The 10,163-nt window shown below is 38.0% G+C and overlaps 8 non-coding genes across 8 annotated transcripts; all 8 read left to right on the top strand.

Moving 5' to 3' along the window:
* The first annotated feature begins 5,727 nt into the window (after positions 1–5,727).
* On the top strand, positions 5,728–5,799 carry Trnae-cuc (transfer RNA glutamic acid (anticodon CUC)). The gene has a single exon. It is a non-coding gene; the product is annotated as a tRNA-Glu (tRNA).
* Positions 5,800–5,894: 95 nt separating this feature from the next.
* Positions 5,895–5,967, top strand: Trnav-uac (transfer RNA valine (anticodon UAC)). Its single transcript has one exon. It is a non-coding gene; the product is annotated as a tRNA-Val (tRNA).
* Positions 5,968–7,063: 1,096 nt separating this feature from the next.
* On the top strand, positions 7,064–7,135 carry Trnae-uuc (transfer RNA glutamic acid (anticodon UUC)). The gene has a single exon. It is a non-coding gene; the product is annotated as a tRNA-Glu (tRNA).
* A 71-nt stretch (positions 7,136–7,206) lies between these two features.
* Positions 7,207–7,279, top strand: Trnav-aac (transfer RNA valine (anticodon AAC)). The gene has a single exon. It is a non-coding gene; the product is annotated as a tRNA-Val (tRNA).
* Positions 7,280–8,347: 1,068 nt separating this feature from the next.
* Trnae-cuc (transfer RNA glutamic acid (anticodon CUC)) lies at positions 8,348–8,419 on the top strand. Its single transcript has one exon. It is a non-coding gene; the product is annotated as a tRNA-Glu (tRNA).
* Positions 8,420–8,514: 95 nt separating this feature from the next.
* Positions 8,515–8,587, top strand: Trnav-uac (transfer RNA valine (anticodon UAC)). Its single transcript has one exon. It is a non-coding gene; the product is annotated as a tRNA-Val (tRNA).
* A 1,096-nt stretch (positions 8,588–9,683) lies between these two features.
* On the top strand, positions 9,684–9,755 carry Trnae-uuc (transfer RNA glutamic acid (anticodon UUC)). Its single transcript has one exon. It is a non-coding gene; the product is annotated as a tRNA-Glu (tRNA).
* A 71-nt stretch (positions 9,756–9,826) lies between these two features.
* On the top strand, positions 9,827–9,899 carry Trnav-aac (transfer RNA valine (anticodon AAC)). The gene has a single exon. It is a non-coding gene; the product is annotated as a tRNA-Val (tRNA).
* Positions 9,900–10,163: the final 264 nt, after the last annotated feature.

Here is a 10,163-nt window from a genome sequence, read left to right as displayed (position 1 = left end):
GATATTGTCACATGATACTGGTCAGCGGATACCTTGTTTTGACAGGTGTCAATTAATCAAAAGATGGATGTCCAATATCAAAAATGTATGCTGCAAACTAGCATGATACTGGTCACATTGGCATACATGGATGGGTGGACGGACGGACGTACGTACGTACGTATATACGGACAGTTGCTGACGTCATGGCTATAAAACCAAGATTTCTCGCATCGATGGGTTACCATATTTTCTTAACAATGGTGCTCCGCGTGCGCGCGCCTTAGCTCGGCTATTAAGTGAGTTCCATTATTGGCCTTTATCTGTACTGTGTAGTTACCAAACCTCGCTCACTGCAATCTCATCTTTCTCACTCACTGCTAACCCCCAAGGCCAGGAAAGCATTCCTGCATCCGAACCTTGTTATCCAAAGGATGATATCCAGTGGCACGTGATCGTGCTCTGGGTAACATTGTTCTTTTTCTTTGTTCCTAGTTGTTAAGAAAATCTCGGCTTTTAAGTCCAACAGTTCCATCTCTGCTTCTATTTCCCTCAGCGCTCGAGCATTCCGCGCTAGTTTTGGTGATAAAACTTTCAAAACACCTTTTTTTAAAATTTTAGATCATTAAACAAATTTTCGTTACCTTTAAAGACAAAAGCCATGACATCTTCCATGCTGTAGTCGGCTGAATATTCTTCTTCAGCCTTTTTCCTGGAATATTTCATTGTCCAGAAATTCATGAGGCTGCATGATTTGAGAGTTTTTGCTTCGCTTTAAAATCATTTCGGTCTTTCTGATTTCTGTTTCTTGCATTTTCATGTTTTCTTTAATCACGTGCTTTTGCTTTTCCAGAAGCTGCAACGATTTTCGCACTTTGTTTTCCACCTCATCAAAGAAGTGATTCTTTTGTGCTTCAATAACTGCAATTAAACTATTCGCAAACTGCTGGGTGTCGATTTTCACTCTCGCGGCTTGTCCTTGAATTGAAATGCAGTTTCATCAATAGTAACGATTCTTGTCATTTTCTCCTGCATTCTTCTTTTCTTTGATTTAATTGCACTTAAGTTTACAACAAGGGAAAGCTTTATGCCATCATTCGTCCTTGACGTCAGTTCACGGAGGTAGCAATGTCAGAACTACCGTAAACCGGTATAATATCGTATTAACAACAGAAACGTTTCGTCAAATTGAAATTGAAAACTCTAAATAGTTTTCTATATAGTTTTTTTTATCATTGTTATCTTCATACATCATTTCATTGTTGATTCATTCGTCACGGGAACATTGGAACCCACAAATGACCAGCTCTCAACGTCAGTGGCTTCATAGCTCAGTTGGTTAGAGCGTCACACCGGTATTGCGAGGTCACGGGTTCAAACCCCGTTGAAATCCTGAAATTTTCAGGCTTCTTTAGGCAATTGCAAAAAATTGCGTTCATAACTGCGAGGCTCATAGCTCCACTTGATCTTCTTTTTATGAAAGACAATCTATACATCTATACATACGGAATGCATTAAAATGTTGTTCTTTTTTTAATGTTATGTTGTTCATTTGTTATTACGGAGAAAAAGCTCGCGCCAGCTCTATTTGTAAACGATTTTTGTTCCCCGAAAGTAGCATCCCTCAAAGCCTGCTAATTCCAAAAGTAACGAGGGTCGCCACTATGGAAACTTTACGGTAAACAATTTTATTTGTTTTTTGGTTTGGAAAAATTCATTGCCCAATTAATATCAAAACGAAGGAAAAAAGCCATTCCAGACCCCGTTTACACGGATCCGGACAAGTTTGTGCACGGAGAAAAACTTGCACGGTTCCACCTTGCGTTCACACGAGACCGGTGGAAGAGGACGAATTTTTGAACGGTTAAGTGTGCAAGTTTAGGACCTGAAAAAAACACGTCAACTTTTTCACCGGTACGGTTGCACTATGCGTACAAACTCGTGAAAACACCTGAACCGTGCAAAATTTTGCACGGTTAGCGTGGTTAAGGCATGGAATCTACTCGTGTTTTTTGGTTGCAAAACAAAAATGTTTCAAGGTCGCAATTTCGTACTTTCATAAAGTTACATTTCCGTCTGTTTAAAATCAAATTTGACAAAAGCCAGAAACACGATACTTTTTAGTTTCTCTAGGATTCTGTCTTTGTTGAAGCGTCCTGCCGCCGCGGGGGAATTTGTTGTTGTCCTTATCTGGGTACTTTTCCAAAAACATTTTGACCAAAAAGATTAAAAATGGTTGTAGATTTTTGAGAATAAAAATTCGAGTTTCATTCCCGAACAAAGAAAAAAACGATTCAAACACGAATCAAGTACGAATCCTAATCTACTACTTGAAATAAGTCATCCATAAGAACAACAAACGGTTTAGTTTCCAAGTAACTTCTTCCATCAAGTTTGAGCTGTTACTGGTATACTGTTTTGTTGTTCTCGTTCTCTTTCTCTCTTCTTTCGTTTCTGTTCTTCTGTCATAGGCCATCCAGGCATCATGCGACCTTATTGAAATTAAAAATCTTTTAAAGATATGTCAAAAAGCAGCTCTAAATAAAAACACTCAGCTTTAAGTTTATATCCCGCCGATGCTTGACTTGAATAACTGCGTAGCCACCAGTCTGGTCCTGACCACAGCTATGTATGTTAAATCTGAATTAAAACCGGCGAAAAATGCAGGAGAAAAATGTTTTCCAAACTATTTTCCACTTGAACACGAAAAGCGTCACTACCGGTGGGATAATGCTCGTTTTTGGGGTACCACTAAAATGTGAAAAAAATATGAAAAAAAATATTTCACCATCAACGCATAACAACGACACATGAAAGCGAAGCTTGCGACTCATTAGCCCCTAAAAGAGGGGATTTTGACAGCGAAAATTTACACGAAGTGTCAATTTTTGCGGCAAGCAATTTTTGTTTGAAGACAAATTTGAAGAAAAAACTTGTTTTTTCTCCAATCCATCCTGGCAATGCTTCACTAAAATAGTTATAAAAATATTTCTTCTCCTATTTCATTCTAATTATTTACAATCCCCTTTTTTATCACATTTTCATTTGAACTAGTAGAATAATAAACAAAACAAAAAATTAAATAAAAAAACAAATAAAAATTTATTCAAATATTTCTTAAAAACATTTATTAAAACCTTCATACATTATCCCACCCGTAGTAATATTATAAATTAGCAGCAACAAAACAGCATTTTTTCACTTGAGACGGTCGTTTGATCGAAGATCAAAGGACCAATGAAAAGATCGCTTGCGATTTTTTATCTCAAATCCAAAATCATAAAATAAAATTTAAATAAAAATATTTTATAAAACATCTTGTTTCACATTTTATAAAACATCTCGATAAAAACCGCTTTGCTCTCCTCATATACTGCTGCTCTTTATAATAGGAGTTTAACCCATCAAAAACACTATGATCGTTGGTTTAAAACACATTTTTGATACTATATTTGGCGTTTTTATTCCCAATCGATGGTAATTCGTTTTAAATCATATTTTTTCTTTTGTGTTTTTTAAATTGACATCTTTGTTTTTGTTCTTTAAAGCTCGATTTGGCTTCAAAAGCTTTGCCATTTAATACATGCTTTATCTCATATCTTTGTTTATTTAAATTCGTTTTTATTTTTATTGTATCATTTAACTTATCAATTGGTTTTTGCAATTCTTCATGCGTTTCGATTTGAACCTTATACTTGTGAACTTTTTGTTTCGTCTTTTTCAAAGGATTTTGGCGTATATTAAGCAGTTTATTACGGTAAATTTAGCACATTCTTCGATGTATTGGGTTTCAACATTCTCAAGAGATCTTTTAGCAACACTGGGACAATTAACAATCAACTCTATTTTTGGATTATATTGTTTATTTTTGAATACTGGGCTTTTATTACTCTTTATTTATTTATTTCTTTATTTATAGACTCGTACAATGTACAGGCGAGAGAACAACAGGTCACGTAGTCCCCTACTAAGGTTCACCCTCCTAATCCAACCACATAAAATGTAGAAAACCAACCCCTTACCCAAAACTACAATTAAATATTAATAATATACTATAGATATCAATCTAATAAGTAGAAAAAAAATGGAAAAAAGGTAAGGCTACTTTAAATGCCAAGATAATCGTTGTTTTAAATCTTTGCATGTGCAGCCAATAAATCGTTATCAAAATAATTATATATATTTTGCCATTGTTATAATTCCTGTTGAAATAGCTGTTAACAATCTCTGTTTTATACAATTTTCGTTCATAATACTCAACAAAAATATTTTCATTATTGACATGAATGAAACCATATTTTTTTGTTTGATTCAATGCTGTATAAAGCTTTTTCTTATCCATTTTTTCAATATCATAAATGTTATAATTTTGATTTATACTATCGCCTTGGTATTTGTAAACGGTGATGCAAAGGCTTGGAATAAAAAAAAGTTTGAATTCTGAAAGAGAAGATTTATTATCATCAACTTTAAAAAAATTGGCTTGCTGTTTTTTGAAAATGAAATATCATCGATTGTAAATTCCATCATATTATAACTTTTTTTGTCTTTGATATTTTGAGTAGCAAGAACAACCATATTAACACAAACTTTATACTCTTCGATTGATCCATTGTATAAAAAATTGACATTGTAATATTGTTTGTCCTTGCAAAATAAATCACAGCAATATGAATTAACGCCGTTCAAAAAAGCAATGTGAGTATGGATGCCCTGTTGATCAGCCAAGTACATTCACAACATCTTGTTGGTTCAAGTCTTCTCGGATAAGGACTATAAACCGTAGAGTCCATCTCACAGATATCTTCTATGTTCATAAGTTCCGTGTAAGACGATACAGAATCCACACGCTACATTGGAGAAGAGTACGGAGTGAAGTCCCCGGTGTTGTAGCTGCCCTGATCTTTCCAGGAGAAGTGACCGGCTTGCTGGCGATGTCTCTAAAAAGGCCTGTGGCGTAAGACGCTGTTACACTGTGAAATGTCTCGTGCAACTGGTCTCGCAATGTTTTGGCGACATTGTGGCGGGACAACTTGCACGAAACATTTCACAGTGTAACAGCGCCTGTAAAGCCAACCTAGAAGGAAATCTTTGCCGACGTCACTGGTTGGTTAGGATACGAGTTCTCTGACAGCAGGAATCATGTTAGTGACAAATTGACTTCAAAAGGCGAAAGAACTTGTTAAACTTAGATAAATCTTGAATTCTAAGCCTCTTAGAAAGAAAGATGAGCACATTATTAGGCATCAAAAAGTGATAAATTCTTAGCTTGGCAAAGGCCCAAATGACCAGTCTTGATAAAATGTCGGACATTTAAATCATGGTGACTCAGAGATTGACTGGTATATGGCGTTCAAATTTTCAGAGATAGCTCCTCGTGCCACGCACTTTCAATATTCAGTACTTTATTCTTGCTTCACTGATTAAAAACAATAGCCTTGCGAGAATGAGGAAGACAATGAACACAAAGATTACCCTATCAGGAATGCTGAAACATTTGTGACCAATGAGGAGAAAAAATGATAGGGATGAAAGACGCAAATACTCGACTGTGTCTTAAAGTGTGCATCTTTGATCTCAGCGGAAATCTTTGGTTTCTGGGTGTTTATGAACTCCTTACCTTTGAGCCAAATTGAAAAGAAGACATCACCAGACAAAGTCAAACCAAGCTTTAATTTGAGTCCGGCTAGAAAACGCAAACGCCTTTCGTTGAGACCTGAGGCCTGAAGTCAGCTGCGGTATGTAACCTCCCATATGGTCTAGTGGTTAGGATCCGGCGCTCTCACCGCCGTGGCCCGGGTTCGATTCCCGGTGTGGGAAAGACCGATGTTCATCAGACGTTTTTGTCGAATAAATTGGCGGGTCCTCTCTTTCCAAAAGACACCAGGCAGTGCCATTGAAAAGTCAAGCAGGTGGTTTCCATAGTGTAGTGGTTATCACGTCTGCTTTACACGCAGAAGGTCGTCAGTTCAAACCTGACTGGAAACATATCTGTTTTGATGGCTAATGAAATATCCATACTCCAGCAAATGGTATTGTGCTTTGCAGAGCGTTCAAATAGGGAAGGTTTGTATGCGTTTAAGGTCGCAAGATATCGGCAATTAAGATGTATTTCCGCCTTTATCCTCGAGTCACAAATGGGATTGGTAGAAAGGGTTTAAAACATAATTACTGTTAATATTTTAAAAAATACAACCACACTGTTGAATTTTCGGAACATGTTTCCATGTTTCAAACATCATCTTTAGCCATAGTGAGTGTAATATTAAAATTTTTACAAGATAATTCCTATATATATAACTATCAATACAATGTTGCACTCACTATGGCTAAAGATGATGTTTGAAACATGGAAACATGTTCCGAAAATTCAAAAGGGTGGTTGTATTTTTTAAAATATTAGTAACACTTGTGCTATCCAGACCATTTGGAATAATTACTGTTCTTTTCACCGCACAGGAAATAACGACCAAGATTCAATAGTGAGAAGCAGTTTTGTTTAGTAGAGTGGCAAGTATGTTTCATCTGTGTAGGCTAGAAAACCTTTTTGAAAATTAATTTCAGATCATGCATATTCAATCAGTCTGATTACATGACTTCTTCTCGACTGCTTGGTCGAGTGACTCGATTTCAAAATCAAAGTCAAAGTTTGTCATTCTTGATTCTGCTGTTTTCATTCTTACACTGGGCAAAATGTACTGTCTCAATTTCAGAACAAATAAAATTGATTTATTAAACCAGTCTTTATATATAAGTTGGTTTGGTATTTATTAACGGTTGTGCGTCATGTGACCCTTGGGAAATTGTCCCGACTATTTTGCCTTCACTTACCGTCTTACCTCCGTTACCTTGTTGGCTTGTTACCTCTGTTATCTTGTTACCTCTGTGATACTCTGTTAACAAGGTAACCGAGCACAGAATTCTGCACAGTTGATAATGCAAAGGAAAAATGACCTACACTAAAATGCAGCCTCATTTGGACCATTCCTTGGATGCTCCAGATTGGTCACCCAATGGTTTCTCTGTGGCAATAAATTACTTGCGACATCAAACGAAAAGCAACCTCGCAGAACAAAGTGCGCAATCCCACATGGTCTAGTGGTTAGGATCCGGCGTTTTCACCGCCGTGGCCCGGGTTCGATTCCCGGTGTGGGAACGGCGCCAATATTTTCCTCTTGCTTTGTCCGATGTAAAGGCTAAATAAGGCCTATTTTAAAGGATAGAGTGGTTTCTGTGGTGTAGTGGTTATCACATCCGCCTAACACGCGGAAGGTCGCCAGTTCAAGCCTGGCCGGAAACATTACCACTTTTGCTTGCACAGTAAACGAAATAGTTGCACACGGATTAGGATTCCTCAAAGACACATCAACCGCGATGTGACTCAGTAAAATTGAACTTTGCAATCTCATCAACGACTACCATGTTAACTTTAAGGAACACTGTCATTGTAGAAGATAGAGTTACGATGTCCACATGAGTATTTGCCAGAGCAGGGAGCGAAAGGGAGAGTCCATCGGTCCTTCCAATTACCACCACCTCGGAAATGCACCTGCCTTGACAATGAAACATATCAGGACGTAAGGCGCTGTTACACTGTGAAATGTTTCGTGCAACTGGTCTCGCAATGTTTTGGCGACATTGTGGCGGGACAACTTGCACGAAACATTTCACAGTGTAACAGCGCCTGTAAAGCCAACCTAGAAGGAAATCTTTGCCGACGTCACTGGTTCGTTAGGATACGAGTTCTCTGACAGCAGGAGTCATGTTAGTGACAAATTGACTTCAAAAGGCGAAAGAACTTGTTAAACTTAGATAAATCTTGAATTCTAAGCCTCTTAGAAAGAAAGATGAGCACATTATTAGGCATCAAAAAGTGATAAATTCTTAGCTTGGCAAAGGCCCAAATGACCAGTCTTGATAAAATGTCGCACATTTAAATCATGGTGACTCAGAGATTGACTGGTATATGGCGTTCAAATTTTCAGAGATAGCTCCTCGTGCCACGCACTTTCAATATTCAGTACTTTATTCTTGCTTCACTGATTAAAAACAATAGCCTTGCGAGAATGAGGAAGACAATGAACACAAAGATTACCCTATCAGGAATGCTGAAACATTTGTGACCAATGAGGAGAAAAAATGATAGGGATGAAAGACGCAAATACTCGACTGTGTCTTAAAGTGTGCATCTTTGATCTCAGCGGAAATCTTTGGTTTCTGGGTGTTTATGAACTCCTTACCTTTGAGCCAAATTGAAAAGAAGACATCACCAGACAAAGTCAAACCAAGCTTTAATTTGAGTCCGGCTAGAAAACGCAAACGCCTTTCGTTGAGACCTGAGGCCTGAAGTCAGCTGCGGTATGTAACCTCCCATATGGTCTAGTGGTTAGGATCCGGCGCTCTCACCGCCGTGGCCCGGGTTCGATTCCCGGTGTGGGAAAGACCGATGTTCATCAGACGTTTTTGTCGAATAAATTGGCGGGTCCTCTCTTTCCAAAAGACACCAGGCAGTGCCATTGAAAAGTCAAGCAGGTGGTTTCCATAGTGTAGTGGTTATCACGTCTGCTTTACACGCAGAAGGTCGTCAGTTCAAACCTGACTGGAAACATATCTGTTTTGATGGCTAATGAAATATCCATACTCCAGCAAATGGTATTGTGCTTTGCAGAGCGTTCAAATAGGGAAGGTTTGTATGCGTTTAAGGTCGCAAGATATCGGCAATTAAGATGTATTTCCGCCTTTATCCTCGAGTCACAAATGGGATTGGTAGAAAGGGTTTAAAACATAATTACTGTTAATATTTTAAAAAATACAACCACACTGTTGAATTTTCGGAACATGTTTCCATGTTTCAAACATCATCTTTAGCCATAGTGAGTGTGATATTAAAATTTTTACAAGATAATTCCTATATTTATAACTATCAATACAATGTTGCACTCACTATGGCTAAAGATGATGTTTGAAACATGGAAACATGTTCCGAAAATTCAAAAGGGTGGTTGTATTTTTTAAAATATTAGTAACACTTGTGCTATCCAGACCATTTGGAATAATTACTGTTCTTTTCACCGCACAGGAAATAACGACCAAGATTCAATAGTGAGAAGCAGTTTTGTTTAGTAGAGTGGTAAGTATCTTTCATCTGTGTAGGCTAGAAAACCTTTTTGAAAATTAATTTCAGATCATGCATATTCAATCAGTCTGATTACATGACTTCTTCTCGACTGCTTGGTCGAGTGACTCGATTTCAAAATCAAAGTCAAAGTTTGTCATTCTTGATTCTGCTGTTTTCATTCTTACACTGGGCAAAATGTACTGTCTCAATTTCAGAACAAATAAAATTGATTTATTAAACCAGTCTTTATATATAAGTTGGTTTGGTATTTATTAACGGTTGTGCGTCATGTGACCCTTGGGAAATTGTCCCGACTATTTTGCCTTCACTTACCGTCTTACCTCCGTTACCTTGTTGGCTTGTTACCTCTGTTATCTTGTTACCTCTGTGATACTCTGTTAACAAGGTAACCGAGCACAGAATTCTGCACAGTTGATAATGCAAAGGAAAAATGACCTACACTAAAATGCAGCCTCATTTGGACCATTCCTTGGATGCTCCAGATTGGTCACCCAATGGTTTCTCTGTGGCAATAAATTACTTGCGACATCAAACGAAAAGCAACCTCGCAGAACAAAGTGCGCAATCCCACATGGTCTAGTGGTTAGGATCCGGCGTTTTCACCGCCGTGGCCCGGGTTCGATTCCCGGTGTGGGAACGGCGCCAATATTTTCCTCTTGCTTTGTCCGATGTAAAGGCTAAATAAGGCCTATTTTAAAGGATAGAGTGGTTTCTGTGGTGTAGTGGTTATCACATCCGCCTAACACGCGGAAGGTCGCCAGTTCAAGCCTGGCCGGAAACATTACCACTTTTGCTTGCACAGTAAACGAAATAGTTGCACACGGATTAGGATTCCTCAAAGACACATCAACCGCGATGTGACTCAGTAAAATTGAACTTTGCAATCTCATCAACGACTACCATGTTAACTTTAAGGAACACTGTCATTGTAGAAGATAGAGTTACGATGTCCACATGAGTATTTGCCAGAGCAGGGAGCGAAAGGGAGAGTCCATCGGTCCTTCCAATTACCACCACCTCGGAAATGCACCTGCCTTGACAATGA

The sequence above is a fragment of the Montipora capricornis genome, chromosome 7 (assembly GCF_036669925.1).
Source record: "Montipora capricornis isolate CH-2021 chromosome 7, ASM3666992v2, whole genome shotgun sequence".
NCBI lineage: Eukaryota > Metazoa > Cnidaria > Anthozoa > Scleractinia > Acroporidae > Montipora > Montipora capricornis.
The sequence above is the reverse complement of the archived record's forward strand: the minus strand, read 5'-3'. Positions and strand labels throughout refer to the sequence as shown.